Source organism: Myotis yumanensis, unplaced genomic scaffold (assembly GCF_028538775.1).
Source record: "Myotis yumanensis isolate MYYU_CA2020_CCGP unplaced genomic scaffold, mMyoYum1.0.hap1 SCAF_2, whole genome shotgun sequence".
NCBI classification, from domain to species: domain Eukaryota; kingdom Metazoa; phylum Chordata; class Mammalia; order Chiroptera; family Vespertilionidae; genus Myotis; species Myotis yumanensis.
In genome coordinates, this window is record NW_027223753.1 from 143063626 (window position 1) to 143086375 (window position 22750).

General features: G+C 37.4%; 2 pseudogenes; both read left to right on the forward strand.

Moving 5' to 3' along the window:
- The first annotated feature begins 12464 nt into the window (after positions 1-12464).
- On the forward strand, positions 12465-13393 carry LOC139002117 (small ribosomal subunit protein uS5-like; annotated as a pseudogene).
- Positions 13394-20315: 6922 nt separating this feature from the next.
- Positions 20316-22010, forward strand: LOC139002618 (tigger transposable element-derived protein 1-like; annotated as a pseudogene).
- The last annotated feature ends 740 nt before the right edge of the window (positions 22011-22750 follow it).

Sequence of the window (22750 nt, forward strand, 5' to 3'; positions counted from 1 at the left end):
CATCTATCTGCAGGACACTGTTTAAGATGTACCTATCAATTATCATATGCCTTGCTTTCTCTTTCAACAAAAATATTTTTAAAATAGAGTGTTTAATAGCCACGAAGTTTCTAGGAAGAACATAAGGAAACTATGTAGAGAAATATATGTTGGATATGTATGATTAATGGAGATATAGAAATAAAGTATTTAAGTACTGGAATAGAATATTTATGGGCTGTGTTTTTTCTTTACCCTAACACTAACCCAGGGAAAAGTAAGTAACTTCATATGTTTGGTAGCGGTGAGAACAAATATCTTGTAGTTGTTTTGAGATAGCTTAAGTGAACCACCAAGTAAGTGAATGTTGGCATGTAGCAAACATAAATATGAGTTGCCTCCTCCTCCTTCTTAGCACTATACCAGACAGGAATTTTGAACTCTCTATCTTTGACCCATGAATAGTTCCTTTTTTGGCTTTTTCAAACAAGTCATTAAATACCACCCCCCCCCCCCCCCACACACACACACACTTTTTTTAAGTTCCTCCCTTGTTTAAATAAACACTTCCAGGGGCAAACCATCTAATGAAAAGAAATCAGTCTATGCTTTATGGTCCATTTGAATAAACGGTTGTTATTCAAAGCTCGGGAGACTAGAAGTTATGTTACTCTGAATCAGCACAATAAAACTTTCTCGTCCTGTTTTTGGTTTAAAGGGGATATTTATTTCTCATTTAACCTCACAGTTTTAGAAAAGGGAAAAGTTTTGGAGCTTTAAACTACTCAGATGAATAATAACTTGGGTTGAAGATATTTTCACATTAACATTGTTGGAGAATGATTTAACTGGTTTAAATATTTTGTTTTATTAAAAACACCTGGCCCGGCAAGTGTGACTCAGTGGTTGAGCTTCAACCTATGAACCAGGAGGTCACAGTTCGATTCCCGGTCAGGACACATGCCCAGGTTTCTCTCTCTCCCTCTCCCTTTCTATCTGAAATCAATAAAAATATATTTTTTAAAAAAATACCTGGACAACAGGATAGAAAGAACTTGGCCAATTTCAATGTCAGAGAAATCCTTGGAAAATGAGAATGTTAATAATTTCATTTTAAATGCTTTTTAAAAATTTCTTCAGTGAATGCAATACATCTCTTAAAGAGAAATGTATTTTCCAGTTTAGTAGAAAAGACTTGGAGAAAGATGTCTAGTCAAAGGGAAATATTCACTGTGAACATTAGAGATAAAGGAAAATGCCTAAATGTTTTGATAACAGCAGATGAAGGAAAAACAGAGAACTTAAAATAAAGTGGGAATACTTCGGGAAGGAAGACCTATTGTTAAGGCCCTTAAGTCTTGATTCTATCTGATATCTTTCTACCTGACATGTAGCCAGACACCAAGAACAAATCATTCTAGCCCCTTTGTTCCAAGCAAGTCTGCCTTTATTTTCCATTTTACTATCCCAGCCAAACCTCATGCCTTACAATTGCAATAATGATCCAATTGGTTAGGCAGCCTTCAGTCTCTGGGTGTATGTCAATAGGGTCACCTGTTTAGAACAGTCTTTTGCCCAACTGTTCTCTGTGCTCAAAATCCCTCAATGGCTGACTCTTGCCTGCAGGATAAATCCAAATTATTTAATGGTATCCAAAGCTCTTCTCAACTGAATTATTTTCTTCCTTTTATATGTCGTAGAAGGGAAATTTAAACTAACTTCGAAGAGAAGAGCAAGTTCAAGAAAATATAAAACCATGGGAAGGTTTCAAAGTGTTTGCCTCAGTGCCTTGTGAGTAGTATACATTTGATAAATGTTTGCTAATTAAATGTAATTGAGCATTCTTTATTTCTTCCTAAATATTCTTTTGCTACATGCATTTCAGGGCATTTTTCTTGCCCATAGCCTTTGCTGTGAAATTCATTCTTTCCCATATCACTATTCCCTCACCCACCACTCCAGCTGTGGAACCATCTGTGAAAATTTTATCCAGAGGGGTCTCTCTTTATACTTTTGTGAGAAGCCTAGTCACTGATCCTCTAAAAAGGAAGATGTAAATTCAGCCTAGTTTTTTACTGATTGAAACAGGTAGGGATAGGGGAGATGAGTGAGTTAGTGCACTAAAAGGGGGCAAAAGAAGAAATAAGAGGCACTTTAGGCTGCGGCTGACTCTTCCTAGGATCTTTAAGATCATATTAAGTACACCTATTATTGAGATGGATTCCTTTCTTTCCAAAAATACATTTCTACAACTCTGAATATAAGAAATTGTATATCCTCCAATTGCCTAACTTTGATTATAATTATTTTCTTTCATTTTTAAAATATTTTTAGAGCAGTTTTAGGTTTATGACGAAATGGAGAGGAAAATACAGAGATTCCCCTCGTACCCTATGTTCCCCCACATGCATAGCCTGCCCAAATACCAACATCAATCACAGGAATAGTATATTTTATGTAGGATGAACCTACAGTGACATCAAAATCAGAGTCCACAGTAAAGATTAGAGTTCTCTCTTAGTGTTGTACATTCTACGGGTTTAAACAAATGTAGAGTAACATGTATTCACCATGATCATACAGAGGATTTCCACTGCCCTACAAATCCTTTGTGTTCTGCCTGTTTCCCCCTCCCATCCCACTTCATAGCCCGCAAAATCTTTCTATTGTCTGCATAGTGTTGTCTTTTCCATAAAGTCATTTAGTTTGAATCCTATGGTATGTGGCCTTCTCAGATAAACTTGTTTTACTTAATAACATGGATTTAATGTTTCTCCATGTTTTTCTTGAGTTGATAACTTGTTTTTTTAGTACTGAATAATATTCTGTCATCTGCATGTACCACAGTTTATTCATCCATTCACCAACTAAAGGATATCTTGCTTGCTTCTAAGATTTGGTAATTATGAATAAAGCTGCTATAAACATCCATGCACAAGTTTTTGTGTGGACATATTTTCAATTCCTTTAGATAAATACATAGAGGCCCAGTTTCTGGATCATATGGTAAGATTATGTTTAGTGTTATAAAAAAAACTGCCAAACTGTCTTCCACAGTGGCTGTATCATTTCCAGCCCCACCAGCAATATGAGTTCCCTCTGCTTCACATCCTCACCAGCATTTGGTGTTGTCAATGTTCCAGATGTTGGCCATTCTCATAGGTGTATAGTGGAATCACTTGTTTTAATTTGCATTTTTCTGATGACATATAATGCGGGGAATCTTTTCATGTGCTTATTTTCCACCTGTATATCTTCTTTGGAGAGGTGTCTTTAGGTCTTTAGCCCATTTTTTTCATTGGATTGTTTAGTTATTTGTTTTTGAGACTTGTTAAGAACAGAGTACTCTGGGTAATTTTAAAAAGTTGCCTTTTCCCCTTGCCTTTCTGGGATACTGTGAGGATTTTTCTTGAATATTTACGGTGGGAATTTGGTCAAATTCCTGGATGTAAATTTCACAGTATTGTGGAGGTACCAATATGATTGGGTCTCCCTGGAGGACTTAATGCACAGAGTTTTCCAGGAACCTCCAGGAATTTGTCAATTACAGTTCATTTTTTCTGCCCAGGCACTGGTTGGCACAGTGAGTCCCACTCCTGAGTCTCTGCCCTGGTAAGCTGCTGCTCTCTGTATTTGCCCGTCTGTCTCTCCTATCATTTGCTCTGTCTTTCCTTTTTTTATGAATCCAAGATGAATTATTGATTTTTCAGTCTGTTCAATGTTTTACTTGTGGTTAAGACCAAGGGGAAACTCCCAAGCTCCTTACATGTGGAACTGGAGACTGGATGATAGTTCTTTAAAACTTAACACTGTGATTGTTATTCAGCAAAATGTGCATCCTTGTTCTAAGTTAAGTCACACAAAAACCCACACACATTCACATACGAACATACACTTCATCTCTACATGTCCCCTGAAATAGAAAAAGTAAGTATTTTGGATGCTGAAGGCCTCCAAATCTCAGTTTTCTTTTCTTTATTTTCTATATTCTATATCACTATTCTGCTTAGTTTTCAGAATTATTACAAATGTTAGAAACAAATGAGATGAATGTAATTTATTTAGGGCGTGTAAGGCTTCAAAGAAACAAGAAATTTCTGATTAGACTTTTTACCAAACACAGCTGACAGGGCCACATGTTTTCACCTCTGATACCCCATTTCAATTATTTTGTCTATTTTTATGTGGTATTCTATTCACCAGCTACAGATGAATCAATTTCTACAATTAGAGATGGTGCTCCACATCAACTGACAGAAACAAAGGAAGGATAAAAACAGACCCACCAGCTGGAGGAAGTGGCAGGTGATGGGTGCATAACCAAGTCCATTCACCTAACTGTTAAGTTGGACAATCAATATGTCCTGCTTCCATTTTTCATCTTCACATGAGCCCGAGCAAAATATGCACTGATCTCTCCATGAATTGCCAAGGCAGATTGGCATAAAGCCAGCTTCATAGGTATAAAAATATGCTGAATTATCCAATGACTAATTGTAATAGTTGGCTGGAGCAGAGGTCAGTTCCGAATGGCCAACCAGACAGTCACACAAACATCCTATCATTTTAAAGAAGAAAACAAAGGACAATATTGTTGACTGATTTAAAGAAAAAGCCCACTGTGGTACATATAAAAACTAAAGAAGTTATAAAATATAGATAATTTGCCATATTGGCAGGAGCAAAGTTAAGAGATTTAGTTTCCCATGCCCATTAAATTCACTAATGTCCCTACTGAAACCATTAGCAGGGTGGCATTTGCTGTAATTGTAATTTTTTTCCTACATGTGCTTAATTTGCAGGAAGTGTAGCATCTGTGTGTCTGCTCATCTGACAACCCCAGAGACTACGATCTGTTTATTGGTAGAGAAGAAAGGCCGAGACAGCCTAAATGTCTAGGTTAATGTTGTCACCTTTGTAATGCATGTTTTTTTCCTCAATCTGGAGACTAGTGAGCTGGAAAAAAGGGGTCTGTGAGACCATTAGACAATGACTATTCCCATCTCCTAAAGTATGCTTTTGGGGTTAGACATGATAAAATAAATCAAATTTTGTGTTAATTTCAAGACAAGATTTTTTTTTTCTGGCAAGGTCTTTTTAAAGACAAAATAGCCAGAAATCAAGGGTGTTACGTATTACTGAAAAATGTTGAAATAGACTCCTGTGATACAAGACACAGGTTTCATGATTTTCTGACTAAAACTTGTTTTTGTTAGGCAATGTAGTATGTACAGGTCAAAAACCAGGCTATCATTAGTTCTCAGGGTAGAGCCCTGCTTTCAACATTGATGATATTGTCAAGTTATTTCACCTTTCTGCCTCTTCCTTTTTCTCCAAACTAGGAAATAATAACTAGTACTTACATTATAAGATTTTGTGAATATGAAATGAGTATATATATATATATATATATATATATATATATATTCACTTTAAATAATGCTTGGCACAGGAAAAAGACATAGCCATATTAGCTATTATTGCTATGCTCATAAAACAAAACTAATAGGTAGCCTAATAGTTACTTTACTATTGTTTTTTTATGACATAAATATGTCGTTTCTCAATTATCATCATTTAACATTTAGGAGGAAGTAAGTCAATTTTTCTCTTGCTTAAATTTCAATTAAAAACTAATTTTATAATGTGGGATTATCAAGTTTTCAGTCCCTTTAACCAAGTCCCTTTCTCTTTCTAGGTGTACATGAAGCAGAAACTAATTCTTACACCACTTTGTGAGTTCATGGAATGAGGTGATCATATGTGGCTGTGGATGGTTACTGTTGATATTTTTTAGACTATGTTTCATATCCACTGGGACTACATAGCATTTTATCTCTTGCTAATTATACTAGCACATGCATAGCATTGATTTATTAATCTTCACTTGGTCCTTACGTAAAAAGTGTCTGAATAATTGATTTTGGACAGGACCAGCTACATAATTTGGGAAGCCAAGTGAAAAATGAGAATGTGGGTCCTTTGTTACAAATTATTAATAATTTTAATACAATGACAGCAAAACGCTAAAGCAAGCACAGTTCCTTACGAGTGAAAGGCCTTGTAAATCTGTCTAGGTCAAATTGCATAAAGTCAGCCTTATTTGAAGTATTGGGCCTTCTTATTCAGAATTTAAATGAATAATATTAATCTGTAGTATTTTCATTACTATCTTACCAATAAATGTGTTATTTTTTTCTGGAATGTGGACATATGCTCTTATTTAAACTTAAGAGTATTTTCATATGCTCTTATTTAAAATTAAGAATATTTTCACAGACTTGAAATTGCAATGTAAATATCTTTATTTTTTATGAGCTATGAATTTCTATTACTTTTCAGGATCTTCCCTGAATATTTTTGAAAGAGAAAATACAAATATATAAAAACCAGTATAATAATATTCCAAAAAATATACATACTTTAACTGCTGATAACTCAACTTTGAAAATGAAATGTATTTTAATAAACATTACCTTTATAATTATTCAAAGTGTGTGTTTCCTTTTGGGGGGACACTATATGTACACCCAAACAGAAATTCTTGATCTCAACTCTGAAAGAAAACTATTGCTTGACTGATTGAAGGAAAAATATATTAGCAGCAATAAATAAATAAAATAAATAAGAAAAAAAGAAAGAAAGGGTTGTCTGAGGACCTACAAATTCTCCTCTCATCTAGCTTCTGTTTATATCCATATGCATAGTTCTGTCAATTGGTCAAATGCTTTTTTAAAAATATATTTTCATTGATTTCAGAGTGGAAGGGAGAGGGAGAAGGAGAGAGAGAGAGAGATAGAAACGTCAATGATGAGAGAGAACCACTGGTCAGCTGCCTCCTGCACACCCCTCACTGGCGATCCAGTTCACAACCCAGGCATGTGCCCTTGACCGGAATCGAACCTGGGACTCTTCAGTCCGCAGGCTGACGCTCTAGCCACTGAGCCAAACCAGCCAGGGCAGTCAAATGCTTTTAATAATTACCCCCATTTATTAACATGATGCTTTAATTCTTTTTATGCTAATGAAAAAAAATTAAAATACTTTTTGTGATATTTTCTTAAATTTTCTTCTTTATTTTTATAAGGAGACTTTTACATAAAACTGGATTATGTTCATCAATTCAAGTGATAACACTCAGCTTGCAACATTATAATTATTTCCAAGGAAATCATTTAAAATACTGCAAAACTGAACATTATGTTGTAAAGTAAGAAAACTAGAGAAAATTCTAATGATAAATAAAAACTAATACTAATGGCCTTAGATCTCTACATATTAATTTACAGGGCCAATCAGGGCCAGCCGGAGGGGGGTTTGGGGGAAGAGAGACCATGGGAGGTTGGCTGTGGTAGCATATTGACCACCAGGAGGCAGGTCCTGCGTTGAGTGTCTGCCCCCCGGTGGTCAGTGTGCATTATAGCTACCAGCTGGTCATCCAGTCATAATGGTTGTTTAGGTTTTTATATATATAGATAATATTACAAGGAACATGTAATTCGTGCTACCTTGAGATTATTTATAGTGAGCATTTATTGAGTACTAATTTTGTAACAGACCCTTCAGAGGTGTGCTTATATTTACATGAGAATGCTAAATTCATTCATCTAGTGAGCCCAAACATAGACATACATCAAAATGTCTTTGACAGTGGGTACCTGATTTCCATATCATTTTTGTAAGATTGGTTTTAGTTTTTGTTTGTTTGTTTTGTTTTTATAATTGAGATATAATTGACATATAGTCTTATATTTGTTTCAGGTATACAACATAATGACTCAATATTTGTATACATTAAGAAATAACCACCACCATGTCTATCACATATCCATCACTAAACATAATTAATAATACTATGCTACATATTTGAAAAGTGATAGAAAGTTGGTTTTATTCCATACTTTTGAATTCTGATATATTGTAAATTTGTGAAGATAAATTTATCAGACAGAGTCTTGAACTACTTTTGACATCAAACTCTATAAAGAAAACTTAAGCATTACCTAGGTGTTTGGCAAAATTATCTAAAATGTAGGAGAGTTTCACATCATTAAAGACTACAGAGAACGAAAGTATTGGCAGGCTTCTCTCAGGTCCTGTGCTTCTCCCCTACACTGTCACTGTGGAGCGGAGCCATGGCAATAGGCAGCAGAGAGCTCCCAGGTCAATGCTGTGAGTTTCAGCTTTAAAGCCTTGCCAGGAATTCAGGTTGAGTCTTGTTCTCTGATGATATGAACTATGGATCTATTTTATCAACCCATTTTTTAAATCAGCCTAGAACTATTAGGACATCATTTTTTTTTACTCTTGTTAGCAAACTCTACTCAGGACTAAATTCTGGCTCCTGGATGTTATCCCAGAGGTGGAGACTCATAGGCAGCCCAAAGACATCCCAGATGCAGATTTCAATTTTTTTGACTATATTTTTAAAGCTATTGCCTCTCATCCCTCAACATTGTTATTTGTCCCTTGGTCTGACATTCTGGCACCACAAGGAGCATTTTACTGTTGATCTTATTACTGCAAGTAAACAACCAAGTATGGATTCCCAATTATATGCAAGCTACTGAGATGGTTCCAGGAGAGAATATAAAATGAAACATTCCCAAGATTTTACAGTAGTTTATCCTGGATAGTCTCAAACTTGAGATGATAGTCTGTGTACTTAAGTTATATTTACTCACTTTTCCCACTATATAGAACATTTTGCTTTTTACAAATACAGTATATATTAGCTTTTAAAAAACATGGCTCTTATATCATCCCATGCATTGAAAGGTCACTGGTTTGATTTCCTGCCAGGGCACATGCTCAGGTTGTAGTTTGGTCACCAGTCAGGGTGCATACTGGAGGCAACTGAGTGATGTTTCTCTCTTACATCTACATTGCTCTCTCTTTCTCCCCTCTCCTAAACTCTCTCTAAAAGCAAAAAGCAAACAAACACACAAACAAAATAAAACAGTACACTGGGATGCACTAAACATGAATATTTCTCAGAAGTTATCTAACCTAAGAAGATCCAACAATAAACAGAGTAATTTAGGAGTTTAACCACACAGAAATACAACATTTACTTAAATGTAGATCAGTTTGCTTTAAGATAAATTTTTCTTCTTAAAGTTTGACTTATGGGAAAATATATATTAACATTTTTTTTACTGGTGGTTTTTCATATATTAATAAAAACTTCAGACTTACTTTTACACAGGTTCTGAATTTCAGGTGTACAATGGTGCATGATATAAGATAATTTTCTTCATACTGGTAGTTCATAAATATTGTATTTCTATTTACATAGTGTTTTATCCTTTTTTTCCCCCCTTAGGAACTTACACTTATTCTAGGGAAGATCAATGTGCCATTGTTTGGAGAATCAGAATCCAATCCCTCACACACATTTTAGATTAGTTCAAAGGAATAGAAAAAACCTCTATTGCACTTCCAGAATCCTGGAACTCAGTTCCTCCATTAGGGGCCATTGGTTCTTCCTTACATTGGACTCTGATTTGTCTGAGGGTATTCAGAAATCTTCCTAGAGTTTCTTTACAAATCCCACTTAATGTAGGGAATTACTCATAGTTTTTCAAGATCCTCAACACACAATGTAGAAACCAATAACAAAAGAAAAGACCAGATCCTAAACAATTAAACATGCTAAAACAAAACCAAACAAACAATACACAGAAACAAAAAGGTAATCAAATTCATAGCCTGTATCACATTATGTTTTGGCAAAGGCGATCTTAATTGTGTGTGGGACTCCCACATGTCTCTCCTTAAGATGATGAAGAGAATGAGATACTTAAAACTCTTTATTGACTAATAAAGCTTATCACCCCTGAGGGTATGCTATAGTTCAAGGGTGATTGTCTTTGGTGCATAATGTAAGATAATTTTGTTCATCCTTGTGTTTTATTTATATTTGCTTAGTTTCTTTATTCTTTTCTTTTCTTTGGTCCATTTAACTCAAACTCAACTGTGTAACATAATTTTATGCTCCATTTTTTTTTCTTTTAGCTTACAAAAAAAAGGGTAACTTTGTGAAATAAAAACATTATAACTAAAGATTCCTAGGGAGAAAATTGAGTTGGGGTCAAGTCCTTGGGTAGGAGTCTATTCCTAGCTCTGCATAGAAATTTCTTTAGTGTATCTGGTTCCAACTGGCAATATACTTTCAGTGCCATATGTACATCTGTGTCCTCTGTAAAAAGCAGTTCATATCATTACCTGGCACTGCTGCAGGAATCAAATTGTTTATACCTAGTAAACATACTTACATGCAGGCTATGTAATTAATTTTTAAATGTTCTAGATTCTCTCATAAGAATCTGTCAGAAAATTTTTTTGGTCAATACAATAATCATGGCTCTTCTCTCTAATAAAAATATTTAGGAAACCTTTATTCTTTCTTGACGTAGCATGCATAGGCAAAAGAGGAAGTATGTATTTCACATGTTGTTTTGACCTGTTAGCTCAATTACTTTGCCATATATTAGGCATGTAGTTTGCTTGTTAAAATTATAAAATAAACACATTTGTACATTTTCTACACTACATTTATTCATAGATGATTTTTATGACCTAAAGGAAGTGATGTTTGGTTGATTTAGTATTTTTTAAGTGTAAGATACTCCTTACCACTTTAATTCATGGCGTATTTACTGGACTTAATGCTTTCCTACTCAGAGCTAGATAAAAGTGAATCTTGTCATGTAGCCTGGGCTGGGAAAGGGCAGGGTAAGTAGAGTGAGGGGCATAGAAAGTATTCAAGGTGCTATCCCAAGAGAAATGTTAATGGGGTGAAAATCCTACTTCAGATCCTTTCAGCTAAAACTCTGGGTAGACAGCCAGCAAGCACCCCTAGAGAAATCTCTAAACTCCAAGGATTCATTTAACATGATGTTTCACAGTGGATTGATGTTAGGGAAAATTTGCACAGCACTGGGAATAATTATAAGAATAATGATTGGTTTGGGGAAAAGAATACATCACCAAAAATATTGAGTAATAGATTCTACGAGTAACTTCCCAGTTTAGGCTATCTTCCAGCCAGTGTCCGAATGATTACTTTCTTTGTGGTACCTAAACTGTATATGAGCAACTATCCATTTACTTGCAGTAGCATTAAATCCTCTTTCCTACAAACGGTAAAAGCTTCATTTTTCCAGCTTGCCAACTTTTAGCTTGCCCACCAACTATGCAATCAGAAATAGTAAAAAATGTGAGGCTAACAAATTGCTGAACTATTCTATCAAACAGTATGTCAAGGTCTAGGTCTTTTCTGCCTTTTAAGAAGAGTTACTACTTTTCTTGGGAGTGTCCATAATCTATAGCTCACACAGATGTAGCCACACCACTCTCAATGCCCTCCATTCACCACCACCATTCCTGCAGCAGTGCCAGGTAATGATATTTATGAACACATAAAATCAGACGTGATGTACTTATTTAACCAGGTAAGTGCTATTATAACATGAACGCAATTATCAGCCACGAATCTTTTTCTAAGAATTTTCCAGAACATAAGCATTCTCTGACACACCTGCCAAGGGCAGGTAAGTAGTTGAAATTACCCCAATATATTCAGGTTTGACAAGAAAGTGATAATGTATTAATAAGTGATAATGTAAATCAGAATTAAACCATGATAAGAATGTTGAAAATATTTTCTTTACAAGGAGGTGAGAAAAGATGGAAAATGGTGGATTATTTACCTCTTGTCATTTTATAATTTTTAATTTATATTTTTCTGAAGGAAAAAATAATGATTTATATTTCAGTATATATGTTTGTGTGTGTGTGTACATATATATATTTATAATCTTTTATATGCACAAATTTTACCTGTAATACACAATACTCAAAATAGTAATATTATGAGTAACAATGTCAGTGGTGGTCAAGGAGACCTCTGGCCAGAGACAGTACTCTGCACCCCGAGTTCTTGTCTTGCTTGTAGGAATGAATTCAAACAACGGACAAAAATGGCAGCACAAGCAGGCAAGGACTTTTTGTAGGAAATACTAGTACACTCAGTTAGGACCGGAGTGGGTAGCTCAGCTGGCTGAGACAGAACTGAATGCCCCGATATTTGGGAGTTTAGAGGATTTATGTCCCTAGGCTAGAATGCCCCTAGGCAAGAAGTAAGTCACCCCCTTCCTCAAGTCTCAAAAAAATGTATCTTTAAGCTGTAACGCTCCTTCATCTAGGTGCTACGCCACCAGTTAGAACACATCCTGGAGGGGGTCTGAATCGTTCCTTCTCACAAAGGGGCCTGCCAACTTCATTGCCTATTTTCAGTGTGTCATGACTCACACATACTCCGTCCGAGCCCCAACTGCCTTTCCCAGCTCATATGTATCCAGCTGCCTAGTCCAACAGTAGTAATAGTATACTCAAAATAGCTCCATTTTCACAGTAACTTTCAAGTCAGGAAAACATTCTGATAACACAGTAATCGTACTTCTTTTCCAAGGAAACACCAAATGCCAGATGATGCAGATGCTGCTGGAGGCCCTGGAATGGGAGGCTGCGGCAGCAGCTTTTGGGGAGGATTTTCAGGGGCAGCTGGGTTAGGCGGGGCTGAGGTCTGGGTTCAGCTGTGGCTGCAGAGCTCTCGGAGACAAGGCTGAGATCCCTGCCACCAAGCTGGGCCACCTAGTCAAGGATATGAAGATCAAGTCCCTGGAGTAGATCTGTCTCTTCTCCCTGCCCATCAAGAAATCTGAGATTATTGACTTTTTTCTTGGAAACATCCCTCAAAGTGGAGGTTTTGAAGATTATACTCATGCAAAAGCAGGCCCACGCTGGTCAGAGAACCTGGTTCAAGGCCTTTGTCACCATTGCAGACTACAATGGACATGTTGGTCTGGGTGTTAAGTGTTCAAAGGGAGTAGCCACTACCATCCTTGGGGCCATCATCCTGGTCAAGATCTCTATTGTCCCTGAGTGCAAGGCTTCTGGAGAAACATCAGCAAGCCCCACACCATCCCTTGCAAAGTGACCAGCTACTGTGACTCTGTGTCCATGAGCCCCATCCTCATCCCCATCTCCAAGGGCCCTGGCATCATCTCAGCCCCAGTTCTCAACAAGCTGCTGATGGCTGGTATCGCTGATGGCTGGTAAAGACGACTGCTACACCTCGGCCAGGGGTTGCACTGCCACTCTGGGGAACTTTGCCAAGCCCACCTTTGATGGCACCTCTAAGACCTACAATTATCTCACCCCCGAGCTCTGGAAAGAGACTGCATTCACCAAGTCTCTATCAGGAATTCACTGTCCATCTTGTGAAAACCCACACCAGAATTTCTCTGCACAAGACCCAAGCTCCAGCTGTGGCCACCACATAAGTTTATATAAGAATAATAAAGTGAGTTAAGCCTGCATTTAAAAAACAAAACAAACAAACAAAAAACAGTAATTGGCCCTGGCTGGTGTAACTCAATGGTAGAGTGTCTGCCCTTACAACGAAAGGTCCCTGATTCGATTTCCGGTGAAGGGCATGTACTTGGGTTGCAGGTTCATTCTCCAGCCCTGGTCTGGGTGCATTTGGGAGACAACAAATCGATGTATCTCTCTCACATCGATGTTTCTCCTTTCTCCCCCGCCCTCTCACTCTTTATAAAAATCAATGGAAAAAATATCAGATGAGGATTTTAAAAAAAAAGGATATACAAAACAACAGTAACTCTAATAATAATAATAATAATAATAATAGTAATAATAATAGCTAACATTTATTGAAAACTTACTTACATAACAGGTATAGTTCTAAGTGGCTCTATGTGTTAGCTAATTAATTATTACAATGTTCCAATACAGTAGGTACTATTATCCCCACTTTACAGATAAGTAAGTTGTGATGCAGAAAAGATGTAAAAAATGTATAAAGGAATCCCTCAAATTGAGCTGTTCAATATCGTACACATTTTGTTTGCCGTACTATTACCTATTCTAAGACGTAATGAGTTATAGATCAGGGCATAAAATAACATAGATGATTTTATGAGCACAGTATATTTCTGAAATATATTTTAAATCAGACCATTCTAAGATTAATCCCTAAATAGGCATTGTCTGATATATTCGTCTTGGGAGTTGGCCCTGAAGTTGTACAAGGTCAAATAATACATTTGGTAAAAAATAAAGTATAGGCTTAGTAGGCAGTTTTTAGTATGTGAAGCAGAGAAAGTTGACCTGAAAAAATGTTTCTTCAAATGATTAAACATATTCAGAGAGTTAGAAAAAAAATCTCCCTTTATGATAAATATAAAATAAACTATGCGCAAAAGAAATGTGAGGTTACAAGCAAAAAGTAAGCTCTAGATCTGGCTACACTGTTCCATGAATTCGTCATGGCCAACACGTGGCTCTGAGCTGCATGTGTAGGGTCCACACTTGAATTCAAGGACTTAGACTAAAAAAAGGTAAAGGATCTCATTAATAATTATTTACATTGGTTATTAGTTGAAATAATATTTTTATCTATATTGGATTAAGTAAAATATACAATTAATTATGACTTTCATTTTACTTAAATGTGACACAGAAAATTTTAAATTAGACGTGGGCTTCTCAAGCTCTAAAATATGTAGACGGTGCAAATGTTCACTCTTGTTTTCTGTGTACTATAATGTTAGTCTCTACAGACAGTGATATAAAATTTTATGTGTAAGAGTCCCGAGATAGGGAGATTTTGGAAGAGCATATGTGTAATATACTATCATATAGTAAGTAACTTTAAAAATGGAAATTAAAAGCCTACTATGTAGACTAACATATGGTTTTTCTAAACTCGTACTGTGAAAGACTTTCTGTAAAGAAATACAAAAGTGCTTACTAAAATAAAAAAGAGAAACAGTGGTATATTTCAACTGTTGTGCCTCAAGAATTTTTGAACCCACGCTGTGGACTACCTCTGAAAAAGACTGCGCACATTACAGAACGTCTGTTGAAATTTAGGATTAATTTCCAGGTGGCCATTTCCCTGATCATCAAAAAGAAAGAAGAGTCAGGAGCCATAGAAACCCAGGAGTCTCCACTTTCTGTTTACACATGAACTTCCAATCTGCTGCCCACAGTTAATCCACAAAACAGGTCTTCCTTGCAGTCTCTGTGGTCCCTATCCCAGAACTAGTCCCATTTTACCTTCTCTTTGTCTATAACTAGTTAAATCCTTTCAAAATGATGGCTTACATTTTTCATTTCTCTCCACCTTACTTGATGTATACAAACACTTTCAAAACTCCAGGATAAATATAAACGGCACGCTGCCTTTCCTATTGAAGCCATGAGACCGGTGGTTTAGACTGAATGCCCCAACACTGGTCACTATTTATTTATTTAATTTTTTGTTAACAGTAGCCCAATAAAATCTTTCTTTCAAATAGATTTTCAGCCGTGGAAGTGAAAGGATTTTGTTTAATAGCAGGCAGGGTATGATCAATGTAGTCACTCAGGAATCAAGGCTGCTGAAGGAGTCGCTGTCATGATGATAAGAAATAAGGAGAGATGAAGAAATAGAAAACTCAATTCAGAAAGACAGAAAGTAAACGTTTATTTGATAATTGTATATATGCAAGATGCACCTCAGAGAATGAAATGGTGTCTGCTTCCCCACTCTCTTCTCCATGTTTGTGTTCAAAGGAATCTGGGTTTCAATCTTGTCAAAGATGTTAAAGACTGTGTATCCATATCACATTAAATACAATTGTATTTAAGTCAAGATATACCATGAGGAATAATGGGGATACATTATATACCTACAGATAGGAACTTGTGTTGGCTTATGAACACTACAGGGGTCAAAGTGGTGAAAGGTCAGAAAAAAAAGCAAGGGAGGCATAGGAAAGAACAGAAGTGCAGTTGGGACTGCCCACCTGGGTCCTTTCTCTGTTATTTAGAAAAGATACTAGCAAGCCCCGGGCCTCTGCTGGCATTTAGTTTTCCAGAGCATTGTCCTGCTGCGCGGATGAGGTGAAAAGTGACCTGCTTGCTCATTTAGTGATGGTGCAACAAACTGAAAAGCTGCCTGCCTGTGCTGTGTGAGAGATTAGATTATGCAACACCTAACAGATGCTCTGAGGGTTTTTGAAATAGCGAATCTAGTTTCAAAACTGCATGTGTTTTTCATCTAAACTGCTGAAGGAGTAACACTGCTCCTGTTCATCTTACACAAGTTCACATATGGTTTCTTCACTGCACTGCGTCCCAAACTAGTTATCTACAAATGACTTGGTTTGCCATTCTGATCAGTAATTATGAGCTATGAAGAGCCCTCAAGTGCTCAATTTCATTTGAAGATATATCTTGCACTCTGATCCTTCTCTAAGAAAGTGTCTTTTTTTAATAGCTTTAATGTTACCTTTTAAGGTTAGGTTTGCAAACTCAGGCCTCAAGGTATTTTTTTTTTTTTTTTTTTTGGCACTGAGGAGTGTTTCTTTGGTTATAGCCTTGAAGCCAGTACAGAGATCTAACATATATGTGTCTGTGAGTGTGTGTTGGCTTGGGGGATGGGGTAGGGGAAAAGAGAGTTTAGATTAGCTGGAAGTGAGAACAGCATGCTTTTTGATAAATTATACCTTAAAAACAATATAGTAAAATAGTTAAGGTTAATATAAAACAAACACAAATTTTGCATGACCATAAAATAATAAAGCCACATGAAGACAACCCCAACAAGATTTCTCTCCTTGGTCAATAGCAAAAGGAGTAACTTTTTTTTTTTTTTCAAAGGCAACTCAATTAACTAGGATGGCTGGGAAAATGTGATGTGAAGGCTGGGCCATTTAGTCTTCTAAATATACAAGAACAGATTATCTTTGTTGTAACAGAAGTAGTAACAAAAGGAACACCACTAATGTCCTTTCAGGTAATAGAAGTTCATAAACAGAAATGGACAGTGTAGAGGAAAAATAGTATGGCCCTTCCTAGTGGGAGATAGTATTCTAGCTTTTAAACAGAATAAGAAAATTCTTACAGAAGTAGCATAAATTTAAATTCAGAGAACAAGAGACTTCCTCTCTGAGTGTAGAAAGAGGTAAACCTTGAAATTTTTCAGAAATTTTATTTTCCTTCTTGCCCTTTGTTGTATTAAAAGTATTGGGGGAATGAGCTGTTTTTGTTACCTGGAAAAAAAGATATGAACTTTCTAAATGGATATGATGACTTGCTTGTATAAAGCCTGGTTATAATGAGCCATCATGTATTTTGTGAACAAAAAGAAAATATGCTAGAGGGTTTTACAGAGGAGGTAAAGGGAGAGAATTATATAAGCTTAGAAAGCTTAAGTACTCAAAAGATCTTTCCTCCAGACAAGAGAGATACACCAAGAATGTGATGATGGTAAAGGAGAAAAGAAGAAGAAGAGAGGGAGAGAGAGAGAGAGAGAGAGAGAGAGAGAGAGAGAGAGAGAGAGAGAGAGAGAAAGAAAGAAGAAGAAGAAGAAGGAGAAGAAGAAGGAGAAGAAGAAGAAGAAGAAGAAGAAGAAGAAGAAGAAGAAGAAGAAGAAGAAGAAGAAGAAGAAGGAGAAGAAGAAGAAGAAGAAGAAGAAGAGGAAGAAAGGAGAGGAGAGGAGAGGAGAGGAGAGGAGAGGAGAGGAGAGGAGAGGAGGAGAGGAGAGGAGAGGAGAGGAGAAGAGAAGAGAAGAGAAGAGAAGAGAAGAGATAAGAAGAGAAGAGAAGAGAAGAGAAGAGAAGAGAAGAGAAGAGAAGAGAAGAGAAGAGAAGAGAAGAGAAGAGAAGAGAAGAGAAAAGGAGAGGAAACACAGAACTTATCAACATTTTATCTAGTGCAATCTTCCTAAACATCATAAAATTTTAAATAATAAAATAAAAATAGAAGCCCAGTGTTTCTCAGTGTTTGACCATCCACCTATGAACCAGGAGATCACTGTTTGATTCCCAATCAGGGCATGTGCCCAAATTGCAGGCTGGATCCCCAGTAGAGGGTGTGCAGAAGGCAGCGGATCAATGATTCTCATCATTGATGTTTCTATCTCTCCTACTCCCTTCCTCTCTCTGAAATCAATAAAAACATATTAAAATAAATTTAAAAATAAAATAGGGGATGATTGGAAAGAAATAGCTCTTACTATTATAGGATCTTCAAGAAGGAATATGATCTTGACTAAAAAATCTATCAAACCGTGAGTCCACAAGAAGAAACTATCGTTTCAGGCTTTGTGGTCCTGAGAAGTGCTCTTCTCACTAATTTGATCACCCATTTGTCTCAGGAGCTTTAATACCCTCCATCTATTTTTTAAATTGATCAACAATTTATTTATTATTATTACAGAACTTTTTTTTTTAATGCATCTGGCTTCTATGGAGAAGGCATGATAAAGGAAAATGTACTACAAAATTGTTCTGGACTATGCATCAACCAGTCTGTGCAAATCAAAAAGAGAAGAGAGAGAAACTGGGAAGCATGTTCTGCTTATCCAAACCAACACTTATTGAGGAAAAAAAATATCTACGTATATAAACAGGGAATATGCTAATTAGCCAAGCTTCATAACTGCTCAGGAGGAGCTGCAGGTGCAGATGGGCGGGAGGGGACTGCATGCCGCCCCCACCCCAGCTGCCACCGGGAGGCTGGGGCTGGGGGCGGGCAGGAGCGGAGACACAACACACAGGAGCGCCTGCCCCCACCCCAGCAGACACAATGGGGTGGCCGGGGGAGTGCTCAGAGCAGCTGCTGTAAGGCTGGGAGCATGCCCCCACTCCAGCAGACACAACCCTGTGGCCGGCCGGCGCTGTGTGGGTCTGGCACAGGTCCGGCCCCCCACGGGTTCCTCCTCACGTGATTTCAATGTATATATTTGCACAACCCAAGCTTTGTATGAGAGTAACAACAGACTTTACGAGTCTCATTGCTGATCTGCTTTGGATCCAGGAGGGATCTGAGCCCCTTTCCACCAGACAGATGACCTCTTGAGTACTACCCACTGCCTAAACCATTAGCAGACAAGATTTACTTACACAGCAGTCAGATTCTTTTAGTTCATTGTTTTGCTGAGTCAGGCCTGAGTGTCTGGTTTCTGTTTAACTTATACATTTAGTCATGTTGCTGGGGAAAATAGGATTCTTCCATGATTCTACAGGAAATGCAATACACACATGGAGGATGAGATGTACTGGCAAGATCTGGGGGGGAGCAAAAACAAAGGCCTGCCCCCTAGTGTCCAATGCCTCATCCACAACCGGGTAGCACAGCTCCATCTCCTTGCAGAAGTCCAGCCTCTGGGACTGCACCAAGCCCAGGAGGAGGGCCAGCACACGGAGCTGCCGTGCCATTAGCTTGGCATCTGAGGTTTTCGTGGTCCAGCAAAGTCTCTGCTCCTGTCCCTCCCACTTTAGGGCCTGTGTTTCAGCCCTTGTGGCTACCACACCCAGGCCAGTGAGGTTGCTATGGTGAGAGAACTGGTGAATGCCCTGGGGGCTTTGTTAAACTTTGACTATGTTACCTCAGGCTTGGGAGAGATTAGGCTTTCTTTCAAACTAACCAGTCTTCTTCCTAATTCTTCCTTGGTTTGTGCTGGGCCCTCCACCTAACCAATCCCTTTCCTGGATCATCCTGGGTTTCCTACCCTTATCCAATCTGATCCTTTTTCCAGATTTTCCCAGGCTAGACTCCTCCCCTTCATGGTTGCCATTTTGGCTTCTACTGTGGATGTCTCAGCAAAGAACTTTCCCCCCTTGCTGTTTTTTTGTCCTCATTAGTCTGAGGGGAATGGACCGGTTGTTCCCCAGGGAGAATGGAAAGCCAGTACTTTCCTGCCTGCTCAGGGATTAAGTCCCTTTGGCAGTGGATGCAACTGTCCCTTGGGGTGTCTGTGAAGCTGTAGCTTCCTGGTCAATCCGGTTTAATTAGATGTCTGGCTCCCTTCCTTTTTGTTAATATCTGACTAGCTGCCTACTGTAACAGACATGCAGGCATACTTGCTTTATTAAGCTTTGCAGACATGGCATTTATGACAAATTGAAGGTTGTGACAACCTTGCATTAAGCAAATCTACCTGCAACATTTTTCCAACAGCAGTTACTCCCTTAGTGTCTCTTTTTCATATTTTGGTAATTCTTGCAATGTTTAAAAAGTTTTCATTATTATTATTATTACATTGGCTATGGTAATATGTGGTCTTTGATATACCACTGTAATTGTTTTTGAGGAGCCACAAACCACACCCATATATGATGGTGAACTTAATAAATATTCTCTCTGTTCTGACTCCCCAAGCTGGCCTTTCCACCTTCTCTCTCTCTCTCTCTCTCCTGGGACCTCCCTATTCATTGAGCCATTGCAATATTGAAATTAGGCCAATTAATAACCCTACAATGGCCTCTAGGTGTTCAAATGAAAGGGAGAACTTCATGTTTCTCACATTAAATCAAAAGCTAGAAGTGATTAGGGTTAGTGAGAAAGGCACATCAAAAGCCAAGATAAGCTAAAGGCTAGGCCTCTTGCACCAGAGTTAGCCAACATGTAAATGCAAAAAAAAAAAAAAAAAAGTTCTTGAAGGAAATTAAGTGCTACTCCAGTGACTACACGAATGATAAGAAAATGAAAGAGCCTTACTTCTGAAGTAGAGATAGTTTTAGTGATCTGGAGAGAAGATCAAATCAGCCACAATATGTCCTTAAGCCAAAGGTTAATTTAGAGCAAGGCTCCTACTTTCTTCAATTCTGTGAAGAATAAAAGAGATGAGAAAGTTGCACAAGAAAAGCTTGAAGGTAGAAGAGGTTGGTTTGTTAGGTTTAAAAAAAGATGCAATTTCCACAACATAAAAGTGCAAGGTCAAATGCTGATGTAGAAGCTGCAGTGATTTATTCAGAAGATGTAGCTAAGATAATTTATGAAGGCAGCTACCCTAAACAGCAGATTTTTCAATATCGACAAAAAAGCCTGATGTTGAAAGAAGAGGCCACGTAAGATTTTTATAGCTAGAGAGGAGAAGCCAATGCCAGGCTTCAAAGACCAGGCTGACTCTCTTGTTAGGGTCTGATGCGGCTGGTGACTTTAAGTTGAAGCCAATGTTCATTTATCTTTCCAAAAATCCTAGGCCCTTAGGAATTAAATTAAACCAACTGCCTATTTCTCTATACATAGAACAACAAAGCCTGGATCATAGAAAAGCTGTTTACAACATGGTTTCCTGTATATTTTAAGCCCACTATAGAGACCTATTGCTTTAAAACGAGACAGATTTTCTTCAAGATATCACAGTTCATTGATCATGCACTTGGTTTCCCAAGAGTGTTAATGGAGCTGTTCAATGAGATTAATGTTCTCATGCCTGCTAACACAACATCCAGTCTGTAACTCGTGGAACAAGGAGTAATTTTGACTTTCAAGTGTTATTTTTTTTTTTTTAAGAATTACATTTGTGAGGCCATAGCTGCCATAGATACTAATTCTTCTGATGAATCTGGGCAAAGTAAAATGAAAAGCTTCTGGATAGGATTCATCATCCAGATGTCATTAAGAACGTTTTCTAATTCACAGAAAGAGGTAAAATTAATAACATTAACAGGAAGAAGTTGATTCCAACCCTCATGAATGAGTTTGTAGGGCACAAGCCTTCAGTGGAGGAAGTAACTGTAGATGCGGAAATGGCTAAAGAACACACATTTGAAGTAGAGCCTAATGATGTAACTGAATTGGTACAACCTCATAATAAAACTTTAATGGATGAAGAGTTGAGCAAAGAAAGTGGTTCTTAAGTTGGAATCTACTCCTAATGAAGAAGCTGTGAAGATTGTTAAAATGACAGGATAGGATTTAGAATGTTACATAAACTTGGCTGATAAAGTGGCAGCAGGGTTTGAGAGGATTGACTCCAATTTTGAAAATAGTTCTATGGTGGGTAAAATACTGTTAAACAGTACCACATGCTACAGAACATTCGTTAACGAAAGGTACAGTCAATGGCTGAACAAATGTTATTGTTGTCTAATTATAAGGAGTTGCCACAGCCACCCCAACCTTCAGCAGCACCACCCTTATCAGTCAGCAAGCAGCCTTTAATATAAAGTGAGAACTTCCACCAGCAAAAAGATGGCAGTTAGCCTTTATTAACACTTAAGTATTTTTAAATTAAGGTGTATACATTGTGTTGTTGTTGTTTTTACAGAATGCTATTGCACACTAAATAGACTACAGCATATTGTAAACATAACTTTTATATACACGGGGAACCAAAAACTTTGTGTGACAAGATTTACTGTGATATTCCCTACAATGAGATGGTCTGGAATCAAATCCACAACATCTCCTAGGTATACCTCCTTCAGAAAACTTGTAAGAAACCCATATTGCACTGACTGGTTTGGCTCAATGGATAGAGCGTCGGCCTGTGGACTGAAGGGTCCCAGGTTCGATTCCGGTCAAGGGCATGTACCTCGGTTGTGGGCACGTCCCCAGTAGGGGATGTGCAGGAGGCAGCTGATTTATGTTTCTCTCTCATCCAGGTTTCTAGCTCTCTATCTCTCTCCCTTCCTCTCTATAAAAAAATCAATAAAATATATTAAAAAAAAAGAAACCAATATGCTCAAGAAAAAAAATATTTTAATATATATTTTTTAGCTATACTTTAAGAATAAGGAGGGAAATAATATATGTTGAGGTTTTCTGAATTAGTAATATGATTAATGAAACCCTCACTTAAAACTTGTGAAAAGCTGTAGTGTTAATATAAAAGTAATAACTTATTGATTCACCACATGTAACTTCCATCTGAAAGGAGCAAGATATCAAATGAGGGACAGGCATT